This window comes from Protopterus annectens, chromosome 13.part0 (genome assembly GCF_019279795.1).
Source record: "Protopterus annectens isolate FY-2018-M chromosome 13.part0, PAN1.0, whole genome shotgun sequence".
NCBI lineage: Eukaryota > Metazoa > Chordata > Ceratodontiformes > Protopteridae > Protopterus > Protopterus annectens.
In genome coordinates, this window is record NC_056747.1 from 1,288,077,693 (window position 1) to 1,288,087,465 (window position 9,773).

The 9,773-nt window shown below is 43.0% G+C and overlaps 1 protein-coding gene across 6 annotated transcripts in view; it reads right to left on the reverse strand.

Annotated features, from left to right (window-relative positions):
- Positions 1-9,773, reverse strand: part of COPZ2 (COPI coat complex subunit zeta 2) — a 670,348-nt gene that overhangs the window by 130,696 nt on the left and 529,879 nt on the right. The gene's annotated exons all lie outside the window — the stretch shown is intronic.

The following is a 9,773-nucleotide window of genomic DNA, read 5'->3' on the forward strand; positions in this document are numbered from 1 at the left end:
TGGTGTAGGAGGTGAAGTGTGTGAGCTGACAACCTGATAAGTATCTGATATATGAATTTGTGAGTGACACAGCCTAGATTCTAGAGTCTTAATATAGATGCATCTCTCACATATGAAATCCTCTGTACCTCTGCATCTCATGCAGTAGCTAACACACATCGTGCTTCTCCAAGTCTGAGTCATAGTTAACACGTCATGCTCCTCTCTGCCTGACCAGTAGGTAACACATGCACACTCTGTCCCTGATTAGTAGCTAACACGTGTCATACTCCTCTGTCCCTGACTAGTAGCTAACACTTGTCATACTCCCGTGTCCCAGTAACTGTCACACTTCATGCTCCTCTGTCCCTGATCAGTAGCTAACACATGTCATACTCCGGTGTCCATGTAACTGTCACATGTCATGTTCCTCTGTCCCTGAGCAGTAGCTAACGCACGTCATGCTCCTCTGTCCCTGATCAGTAGCTAACACACGAAATACTCCGGTGTCCCAGTAACTGTCACATGTCATGTTCCTCTGTCCCTGCGCAGTAGCTAACACATGTCATGCTCCTCTGTCCCTGAGCAGTAGCTAACACTTGTCATGCACTGGTATCCCAGTAACTGTCACATGCAATGCTCCTCTGTCCCTGGGCAGTAGATAACACATGTTATGCTGGTCTCTCCTTAAAAAGTAGCTAACACATGTCATCCTCCTCTGTACCTGAGCAGACGTTAACTCATGTCATGCTCCTCTGTCATTGACCAGTAGCTACCACGTCACACTCCTCTGCCCCTGACCAGTAGCTGACTCATGTCATTTATTGGAATATATGAAGAAATAGGGGTTGAACATCACTCTAAACACTCCCAAACTATAGGCAAAGCCTTATTTCACCTTTGAAGATCCTCAACCACATTCTTGGAAGCCAAAAAGAGCATCATTCCAGAGCCAAGTATCCCAAAAGGCCTGACTGACCAGAGCCATACAAGAAGATCCACCATGCCATCCAACAAGGGAACATGGCCATACTTGCTGCCACTGTGGTACCATCAAGACAGTCAAGGTTACAGTGGGCTATATAAAAGTCCACTATATAATGGTGGTACAGGTCTTGATCTGCCTTGATCACATAATTAGGGAAATCTGCTAGATTCTGCAGTGACTGATCCACTAGGGACGACCTGAACCAGGACAGGTAAAAGAAATAGATGCTACTGCAGAAGACCACGCTAACACTGAAACTATGTCCAAAACCTTAGACTTCTAACCAACTGGCAAGATAGAAATGGGCTGCAGTCCCTGAGATATATACTGGCATGAAGAGCTAACACATTCCTCAGGATACCTGGTCCTCCCTGTGGTGCACTTCCTCACCCACACATACCAGTCACACAGAATGTCAAATAGCTAGCAAATGTCCATGGTATCAGGTTGTGCCATGGGCCCTGCAGGAGCAGGAAGCTAGAAGAAAACCTCTTCCTTTGTGGCTAGTGATTCAGACAGGACTTGGGGGGAGGAGAAGGAGGAAGTCTTTGGAAAAAAAAACTCCTTTATCCAATGTAAGAACACTGAAAATGTGCATCAGTGGATTCAATAGACTTCTGTATGGAACTGGGGCAGGGACAAACATGATATAGGTGCGGAATAGAGTTGGAGAAGATGTGGATACATGGGAACACCATCACCACCACCACCATAGGTCTACAGTGGTTATCAGCAATGCAACTGTGAGGCCCATAAGACTGCCTTTTGGTCCGGCACTGAAGGAGAACAAACTGACAAGTACTCAGCCTCTGTTGCTCCTGTACTAATTTGGGATTGCCTACAGAGTCATCCTATCAGTTTGTATGCTTGGTAGCTGGAATAGCTACCTCCAAGGCACTGAGGGTGGCCTCAAGCTTATTCCAATTTTATCTGCAGGTGGCCAGCTGGAAGCATTGGCTCACAAGATACTGATTCTCATTGTGTTTCCACACAAACAAAACAGACAGTACTGGTGCAGGTCCAGGCTCATCATCTGCTAAGTGCAGGAACACTTACAAGGTTTTAATCCTTTAAGCAGTGAATATGGGAACTTTTCCATGACAAATGTTCCTGCACAAAGGGTAGGCATGGACTTACACATGCCCAATGAACACCACCATGGTGTTTGCTGGTAGAAGGCGTTAGCACTCCTGACTGCAGAATAAGAGAAAAAGTTTGCTGAACTCAGGATAGCAAGAGAGGAACTTATAACGTACACATTGCAAAAGGCTTCCAGATTCAAACCCACAGGACTGACAGGATACTTCACCATTCTTCATAGGATGACACCTATTAAAGGAAGAAACTCAGCTATATGGATTAGTCCTGAGTAAAGGTTATAAATACTTTTAGTAGCTGTGAAAACTAAAGTTTGCGGTTAAGTGCAAAGAAAATGTAGCATATCTGTAAAAGTAACAGACACGCTTAATTCACAGTTAGCACAAGTCCACCTAACCTAACTCTTTATGCAAAGGGCCTGCTGTTACTGACTGTTGGTAGGTGTACTGCTTCCGTTTAAGTATACCTGTAGACTGACTTCCTTATAATATAGACCTGGGTTCAGGATAACATATTGGAAATTAACACCTCACTATCTGCATGTATACTCTTACAGTACGACACAATGATAAAGTTTGTACAAACCTTTCAAATCACTAAGAATCAGAAATCACTAGAAGACCGACTTTAACCCATAAATATCATGTCATTTCTCTGGACCCAGTACTACCTTTCAGATATCATGTTGCATTAACCTGTGATTTTATTTTTCTTAAACAGGTGAAAGGTCCTTATGTGAATCTTAAACCCACTTACACTTTAATCCAGAAGTGGTCTAGCTGGGGAAGGGTTAAGTCCTAAGCTGGAACGTGCCTTTTTTGTCACTGAATTAAATTCCAGTCAAAACGCAGCTATCCTACAGACAGTAGTTAATAAAATCTGCAAATTAATTTCCCTTTCCTGTAATTATAAGTATCACAATCAAAGCTTCTTCCTTAAAGAAAGCTGTGTCTATCGATTATTGTGGGACAACCTCACCTGCTTCTTGCCTTACATTTTAGACTCCTGCACCCTGACTATGGTCTTCCTCTTGCAAGCTTTGAACTGCACCTATTTCCTCAGGTTCTTTACTTACAGTGGACTGTATCCAGATGCACCTTACCTTGGGTCTACTACAGACAAGAAAATGTTCCAAAGTCGCCCTTACTTGGAATCTTCTCTCACCCCACATCAGAAATAAAAATGGCTGCACATTTTAAGATCCAGCCTTCACAACTCACCTAACATGCAATGACAAATACCACAGAGACACAGCCAGACACATTTCTCTTATTTTCTCATTCACTAACTGCCAAGTACAACCAGGTTAGCAGACTATAAAATGTATATAACAATACCTGAATGTCAGTAAATAACTTCTGCACTTTGTAGGTTTACAACTCTTCCTGGTATTAAGCCTATTCTGAAAATTAGCACTCTCTTACGTACAACATTATCTTGTATCAATATGCCTATGTGCATTTGAGTCACCCACCTCTTAGAGCTTGGAAGTTTTTTTGTAGCAAGAAAGTTGTAAGTTCCTCTTCTGACATCTCCTATTTTTTTGTCTCTTAGGAAGTGTAACTCAAAAATATTAACAAGAAAAAAAATTGTTTTTTTGCACAGTTCCATGAAAGGAGCTTGGTTCCCCATACCCTATACTTACATATAACAACTCCACAGTTGCACAACAGTGGGAAAAACTGAAAAAAAATCTGCAGTGCACCACTGGCTTGCACAATATAGTCAATATGCACTAAACTGCAATAAGAAACAAATCAAAGTAAATCCGTGTCCATAAACTATATTTGTCATGGTGTGGGATAACCTATTCTACCATTAAATTCTACTGCAAGATTTTCTCCTTTCTAGAACTGTTATAGTAGCATTCTTTAAAGTTGTAAATGATTTGTCACTTCTTAAATTGTAAATGTTAAATTACAATTATTACGTTTGACTTAGGTTGTGGCTAAAAAGTGTCTCCAGACTAGAGTACATACTTGAAACAAATGTCTAAACAAGTAAACAGATAAAAAAAAAAAGATAAATAAAGGTCAATACAGCTGCTCATGATTTATCTCAGAAAAAAACTGTCTAAATGCTGTTGTGCTCCGATAAAGTACAGTTGTGTACACTTACCATAAATGTAGATGTTCGACTGCATTCACTGTTGCAGTCATCACATTTGGGTTATCAGATTGCAGTAGCTCTCAGTCAGCCTGATTATCAAAGTCTTGGGTCGTGTGTCAGTTACTGTCTCATCTTCCGTGACGTCAGGTAGTCAGGGGTATAAAGCATGCAGCAGACACCATTACATCAGTTTTTCTTGCCCCAGATGTCAGGTGCCACCCTTAATGGGAAGCAACTAAATATATATATATATATATATATATATATATATATATATATATATATATATAAAGTTATACCTCCAACAAAAAAACAAATACACCAAAAAGCTTTTAAGTATAGTAGAGGAGAATAGAGGTATAGCCAAAAGAAGTCAGGGGGCTGGAGGGAGGGTAACCAGGACTGCAACAGTGAATACACTCGAACATCTACATTTATGGTAAGTGTACACAACTGTACTATGTTCTTCCTGTTTCACTGTTGCAGTCATTACATTTGGGTAGATTCCCAAAGCTAAGGATGGGAGGAGGAATTTAAATATCATTAGGAGTAGCTATAAGGCCCTGCAAGACTGCAGTGGCAAAGCCAGCTCTGGATTTAGAGAAAATTGGCAAATGGTAATGCTTGATGAAGGTATGTACAGAACTCCAGGCAACAGCTTCTAGGATGTCTCTGGTAGGGACACCTCTGAAAAAGGCTGTAGAAGTCGATGCAGCCCTGGTTGAATGGGGTATAATCCCCTGTGGGATAGGTTTTCCATGGTGCTTATAGCAGAAATGAATGCAATGGCCTATCCATTTAGAAATTGTTTGCTTTGAAATGGCCTTCCCCGTTGCCCCTGCAGCAAATGCCACCAGCAGTTGTTCAGATTTCCTTTGAGGTTTAGTCCTGTCCAAGTAAAATCTAAGTTGTCTGTGCACATCTAAGGAGTGCAGTATCCATTCCCCTTTCTTCTGTGGATTAGAAAAGAAGGTTGGCAAATGAATGGACTGATTAAGAGTCACACTGGATACCACCTTGGGCATGAAGGAGGGATTGGTCCTGAGAAACACTCTGTCCGCATGAAAGACTCCACTGCCATAAGGGCCTGTAATTCAGATACCCTTCTTGCTGAAGTGATTGCTAAAAGGAAGGCTGCTTTCCAAGAAAGGAATTTTAAAGCTGGCTCAAAAAGAGGATTTTTCCAATACAAAGTTAAGGTCCCAAGCTGGAGTTGGGGCTCTCCTGGGTGGTCTTAAGTTTTTGGCCCCTCTGAGGAACTGCTTGAGCAGAAAAGAGGGGTGGTTCTGTGTTGTAATGAGCTGAAAAGGCTGAGGTGTGAATTTTGATGGAGGAAAAGGAAAGACCCTTGTAAAGCATCTCAGTTAAGTATTGAAGAATCTGAAGTAAATTGGGCGCTACTGTGCCCATCCCTTGAGTTTGGTTCCAGGCACAGAATCTCTTCCATTTTTCAGCATAAGATTTTCTAGTACTAGGCCTCCTTGCCTCCAAAATGACATCCAACACTTGTTAAATAAGGGATGGTAACGGAGAGATCAGGTAATTAGCCAGGCTGCCAGGTTCAGAGTTTGAAGCTGGGGATGCAGAATCTGGCTCTCCTGCTGAGATAACAGGGTAGGGGTCTGAGGTAGGTGCCATAGGACCAGCTGTGACACACTGCGCAAGAGGGGGTACCACTGTTGACATGGCCAGTCTGGTGCAATGAGTACCATCCTTGGTTTGTCTTGTTTGATCTTTAGTAGTACTTTGGAGAGGAGAGGCAGAGGAGGAAAGGCATAAACTGATAGATTTTTCCAGCTGAAGGACAGAACATCCACTTTCCAAGCTTGTTTGTGGGGAGTCCTTGTGCAGAATCTGTCCAACTGGTAGTTCTGGGGGGAGGCAAACAGGTGTATAGCTGGCATCCCCCATTTGTTGATCAACATGTTGAAAACCTTTGGTTCCAGTTTCCACTTGTGTAGGTCCATGAGATTTCTGCTTAGTTCGTCTGCCAGTGTATTTAGTTTTCCTGGCAGGAATTGAGCTTTTAGATGCACTTGGTAGCTCAAGGCTGTGTTCCCACAGAGCCATGGCTAGTCTGCAGAGGGGGTAAGAATGGGTACCCCCCCTGCTTGTTTATGTACCACATAACAGTGGTGTTGTCAGTCTTTACCATTAATTGTCCTGGAAGAATGTGGTCCTTGAAGACTGTCAGAGCATTCTGTACAGTTAACATTTCCTTTTGATTGATATGCAGGTGCATTTGACTTGGGTTCCATTTGCCCTGAATGCACTTCCCTGCCAGGTGAGCTCCCCATGCATAGTCTGTTGTTAGGGTTTGGGCGGCAGGGGGTAGAGTGAATGGTAGTCCCTTGTTTTGGTGGCAGGCTTCTGCCCACCAAAGGAATTCCAACCGTTGACAAGGTATGATAGGAATAATTGCTTCTAGATCCTGAGAATGTAGACACCATAGGCTTTTTAGATACCATTGTAGTTTCCTCATATGCAGTCTTGCATATGGAATTCGTAGAATGCACGAGGCCATGAACCGCAAGGCTTGCAGTATTTGTCTTGCAGACAGCAGGGTTGTTGTGGCCACTAGTTTAAAGTAAGTTGTCAAATTAATTTGTTTCTCTGGCGTGAGGAAAGCCATATGGGAAGTTGTGTTCAAGCTTGCTCCCAGGAATATAATTTGTTGACAGGGTACCAGATGTGATTTCTTTTCATTTATGGTGTACCCCAGACAAGTTAACACCTTTTGTACAAATGCAAGATGATTCAGAAATTTGTTCTGGCTTTCTGCCTAAATTAGACAATCGTCCAGGTATGGGTATATTTGAATAGCTCTTTGCCTGCAAAATGCAATGACTGGAGCTAGGCACTTTGTGAATACCCAGGGCGCAGTAGATAAGCCAAAGGGCAGAGCAGAGAACTGATAGTGCATGCATCCTGTTTTGAAGTGGAGGTATTTTCTGCAAGATTCCCTGACTGGGATGTGCAGGTAGGCTTCCTTTAAATCCATTGTTGCCAGCCAGGCATCTTTGCCTATCATGAGAAGCAACTGGTGAAGAGTTAGCATCTTGAATTTTGGAATCACCAAAAAGGTGTTTAGGATAGACAGGTCCTGGACAGGATGCCATGAGTTGTCTTTTCTGGGTACCAGAAAAAGTCGAGTAGAAACCTTGTCCCTTTTCCTCTTCTGGTAGAGTTTGAATAGCCCTTATGCTTAAGGGAAAGAGTACTTGCTTTTGAGCCTCTGCCCACTGATTTGGGGGTAGATCTGGCCAACCGTTTGGGGTTGATAACGTGTGGAAGTGAAATCTGTACCCTTGGGAAACTATGTTTAAAACCCATTTTTCCTGGGTAATGAGTTCCCAGTTTTTTGCCTGCAGAGTGATCTTTCCCCCTCAAGGAGCAGTCAGTTGAGAAGTGCTTGGAAGATTTAAATTTAAGTCATTGAGACAGCTTACCATGGGGGGGTCTTACTACTCCCTGATTTGGAAGTGGGAGCCTCCCCACTGCTTAGTTCTGTGCGTACACTGGGACTGAAGCCTGGTTGTTCTGCTGGTTCTGGGTTTGAACTGAGATGGCCTGGAAGAGGATGGAAAGGACCAGTTTTTTGAGGGCCAATGTCTACTAAATCTAGGAGGCTGCACTTGTAAGAAATCTTTAACAGTTTGCATAGAGTTAGCTTTTTCCTCCATCTTTTTAACAACTTCTTCTGCTTTGACACCCAACAGGCGGCCATGATTTAAGGAAGCATCCAGCAATTTAGTTTTAACATGATCTGGCAAAGATTGCTCCTTAAGCCAAGCATGCCTTCTAATTACAGACCCAGTGACAGCCACCCCGCAACATGCCTCTAGTGAATCAAAAACCACATTGCAAAGTATGTTTTCCAACCTGTTCAGCAGAATGCATTAAATCCTGTAAATCCTTATTTTCAGCACAATCAAGAATCAACATCATTTTCTGTTTAAGCAATCCAATAATACGTCGCTGATACTTTAACATATAAAGCTGGTAATTTAAGGCCCTGATGGCCAAGGTTGCAGAGGTGTATACCTTCTTACCCCATGTATCCAGGGCCCTGGAATCTCTATCAGAGGGGTAAGATTTTTGGCAGTAGTAGTCTTAATGCCCTTGGGTCCCTGTGAAATGGTCTCAGGATTTTTAAAAAGGAATTTGTGAGAAACAGGAACCCTGTAATATCTATTAGGTTTTCTGGGAGCAGGAGGTAGAGAGTCAGGGGGCCAAGCTAGATTCCAAAAAGTCATCGTCAACAATGTCCAGTACAGGAGGGATAGCTAAAGGCCTGTGTTGGGGCAAGAGTAATAAGTCTCTAAGCCTCTTTTTAGAATTAGAGTAATCCTGGCTTTCCCAGTGAAAATGCTCCCTAAGAGCATGCAAGGTTTTACCAAAAGAAAAATCCTCTGGGAGGCAGAAGGAATAGAGTCCTCTGCACCAGAATCCTCATAGGTAGATAAGGGTAAAATCCTGGTCATCAGAAGGAACAGAAATATCAGATTCCTGATAAGAAGGAAATTCAGTTTTAAGTCTCTTAGAGGGAGAAGGTTGGCTTCCCCTAATTAATGTAATAAGGTCTTCGGCTATTCTAAGCATTTGTTTTTTAGGCATGTGGGCCTGGGCATGTGGTTTGATCGTCTGTTTTCTAGGCGTGGATAGAGTTTTAGGCCTAGATGAAGAAGATGGCGTCGGTTTAATATGCAAGTCAGTGGGCCTGAATACACCCTCAGAAGCCGGTGCCTGCACAGCGGCTCCGGACCCATCCAAGGTAGAGACATCCGCAGGTTCCACAGTTGAAGCATCTCGCGGCATACCAGACACCGAATGGGTCTCAGTAGAGGCCTGCGAATCTAAAGTAGCGGGTATCAGAGGCTGCTAAAGCGCCTCACTGAGTACCGGTGAACTGGCGACTAGGTTAGGAGAAGCGTTGTCGGCAGCTTTGGACCTAGGTGGCCTGTCTCTGTCTTTATATTTGCGTTTTTTTGGAATGTCTGTAGTCCGGTGGCTTACCGAAGACATATCTGGATAACTGAACCGAGTACCAAAATATTTAGAAGTGAAAATGCACCGATGACGAATAGTTCATGTATTAAATAAGGCACAAAACCGACAGCTAGGTACGTCGTGGTTAGGACCTAGGCAAGGAATACAGTACGAATGAAAATCTTTATGAGGTACATGCTTTCCACAAGAAATACAATTATTGACTTTTACTGACATCGGTTTAGAGCAAGAAAAAGTTTCCCCAACGGGGTACTTGGCTTTAGTTGAAGACTTCGGTTCTGAAACTTGAAAACGAAAATTTCAGGAGTCGGCTGACTGGCACTTGCGAACTGCTTCTGCTTCGGGCACCGCACGGCAAGAAAGACTGATGTAATGACATTGGCTGCATGTTTTATACCCCTGACTACCTGACATCACGAAAGATGAGACAGCAACCAATGCAGGGCACAAGACTTTGATAATCAGGCCGACTGAGGGCTACTGCAAGCAGATAACCCAAATGTGATGATTGCAACAGTGAAGCACGAAGAACATCGGTCTGGGTCTGGAAGTCGTCATGTAAACAGATAGTTCACATCTGTCAAATACA